Below are 3,305 nucleotides of genomic sequence, written 5' to 3'. Positions count from 1 at the left end.
TAAGGTCGGATTAAAATAAATTCACTAGATATTAGAGATCCAAATCTAATTGAACCATGTCCAGTCCGACCCATGTGCACCACTACTTGGGTTGTAGTATCAATATTAGGAAAGATAGAAGACTCGAGTCCGCAACCTCTTAATTGAGTATGGGGAGACTATTTTTTTTTTGTTTCTCACGGTATCCCCCAACTCGGCAGGTCAAGGACTAATCCGTCGCGGTACTGAGCTCCATTTAAGGGTTTGCCGCTGGCCAATGGGTTGCTGCATGCACAAGGCGGGATTCGAACCCCCGACACTTGCTTAAGCGGACTAGTGAGCTAACCACTAGACCAACCCAACTTGGTTAGTATGGGGAGACTATGCCATTTGAGCTATTACTTATTGGCATAAGTTGAACCGATTAATCCATTCATAACTAAATAATTATATAAAATTTAATTTATTTTTTTATTTTTATAATAAATATTTTTTTTGTAATTTTATTTTATATTCAATTAATTATTAATTTTAAATTTTAATAACTCATCAATTAGTTTATATTTATTATAACTCTTCAAGTATTTATAAATTTATATTTATTATACTATTTAAGTATTAATAAAAAAATAACAATCATAGAAATAGAAAATATATTATAGTTAATAAAATATTTTTTTTAAATTTATAAATATAATTTAATTTTATTTACGTAAAATATTTAATAAAAAATTATGTATAAAAAATAATTTTTTTTAGTTTAATTGGGTTTGATCATATTTCATATTTGACCGAATCAGTTTATATAAATTTGACTGAATTTTATTGTATTTAACTAAGTTTGACCGGATTAATTATTTGACTAGTTCAAATAATAATCCAATTCGAACTAATGACCGGATTTTCGGTTCAAATTTGATAACTTTGACTAGGAGTATGTTTGAATTTTATTATAATTTTGGAACAAAAATAATATTTTGTTTTTTTTAAGTAAAGTTTTTTTTTTATCAAAGATAAAATTGAGACTTGAACCCGTAACCTCTAAATGAGTATAAAGAGGCCATTTAAACAAAGTTATACGTGATAAATTATGAATTTTTATAGGTGTGTGTGGTAAATGTAAAGAAAGAGCCTTACATTTTTTTACAACTTAATATAATTATCATTGACCACAGAAATATTATTTATATAAAGAGGAGTTTTAATTTTAAAACTAACAAAACATATTTTTTCAATATAAATAAAGTCAAGTGAAACAAATTCTAAACTAACATTTCCACTTTAAAAAATCCAAGATTTGTAACTATACATTATTTTTGCTTTAATTTTTAATTTTTTTATCTCATAGTCTTCAATCTATTACAGGATTAATCAATAAAATCATTTAATATATAAATCTAAGTATTTAACTGTTACGAATCTTATAACTGAGCAATTATGAATATTGAAAATAATAAATTAAATAAAAGAAAAATAATCATTTTTTAAATTAAATATGCATGGAGTAAAAAGAAGCAACAAAAATATAAAGAAAAATATAGGGATGAGTTTTATATTTATTCTTATGTAAAATTTCGATTATGGATTATGAAGTTTTGTTTTTTATTTTTTATTTTTTTATTATTGAAGATGGGAAGACTCGAACCCTCAATTTTTTAGGTAAATATAGAAAGACTATATCATTTGAGTTATAACTTGTTAGCTTAGTTGTGAATTGAGGGTTTTGATTATGGATTAGGAAACAATTCAGCTATATTACCAAAAGCATTTCTGTCAACTTCTGCCAACTCTTATTTATAACTGTGTTTAATGAAAGTGTCTTTGTGGATGTGTCTAATAAAAATGTATTTTTTATGACTGTGTTTAATATAAGTGTCTTTATTGATATATTTTCTGGATGTGTCTCTTTATATATATGTTTAAAATATAATAATTAATTATTGTTGGTAATAAGTTGCAGATAATATATTGGTACCCTATACTTTTTCATTATGAAATTATGTATAAAGTAACATGTTTATGACATATTTAAATACTATAGTCAAAGAAAGAAACATCACCTGCAATGCAAGTATAAAAAACCTTAACTAGTTTTTTTGTTCAATTCATCAAGAATTAAGAAACTATGCATTTTCAGTTCAAAAGAGTAGTTATGAGACTATCAACAATTGTATATCTATATACACATACATATTTGTGTAAACATGTAAATTAAATGGTTGAAAGAAACAACTGAAAAAAAAAGGTGAAATATAACTGAGAAATAATAGTATTTATATATGTTTATATCCGTGCCGCAAATATGTATCAAATTAAAAAAGAAAAAAAGAAGAAACTAACATTATAATATGAGAAGAAAAAAAATGAGTTATGAAAAAAAGTGAGAAGCAAGGAATTATAAAAGAAGAAAGTAAATAAGTAAAAATATAATTTTATATTAAAAAGATAAATAGTAAAAATGAGTAAAATAAAATAGTTTTATAATTTAATTTACACCTATTAAAAATAATAACAACATAAAAATATATAATAAAGTAATAAACTAAATAAAAACAAATGTTAAAGAAAGACTGAAATAAAAAATAAATCTAACTAAATGAACTAATTTATACCAGTTCAACTAATGTATAGGCTATTTTTAGTAAACTCCAACACAAATCTAGCTACCTTCCAACTAGCTTGGGCAAACAAGGAACTCCAATCCTCACAAACTGGTAAAATGATAGACTGGTTGCATGGCTAAGGTGGGCTTCTTTTACATACTGTCTACAGAAGTTATTGTTTTTGAATCTAGACCGTTTACATTTTTTAAATTATATCTTAAAAGTTTAAAATTGAGGAACAAAATGTTCCGTGTTCGTACAACGGAACACGTGAACAACTTCCAAAACTATATTGTCATCTCTTTATCATTGCAAATAAAATGCGTATAAGTTAATAAATGAAGATTATACAGATGAAAACTCAGGCGAAGTCGGTGAAGTTGATATTGAGAGTTGTTAGTTGAAAATTTAGTCAAATTAGTCAAATTATTTAACGATTCTTAAATATAAATTTCACATGAAGTCGACTGTACACACCGACTATATATCAAAAAAGTTAATTGGTTCTTCTCATATACGAAATCAAATGTTGATATATGTATTTTTATGTAGGAAAAAAGTTTGGTAACTAAAAAGTTTCAGCCATAATAGGCAAAATTTTTCGTAATATACTTTATTTACATTATTTAATAACAGTTTTATTTTTTAACCCACTCTCTTATCATTCTATTTATCCTATTCTTATCAACTCCACTTATTAATGATATTAATTATAATATCATA

The sequence above is a fragment of the Arachis ipaensis genome, chromosome B4, assembly GCF_059453495.1.
Source record: "Arachis ipaensis isolate K30076 ecotype BB chromosome B4, ASM5945349v1, whole genome shotgun sequence".
Taxonomy (NCBI): Eukaryota; Viridiplantae; Streptophyta; class Magnoliopsida; order Fabales; family Fabaceae; genus Arachis; species Arachis ipaensis.
This window is presented reverse-complemented; position numbering follows the sequence as displayed.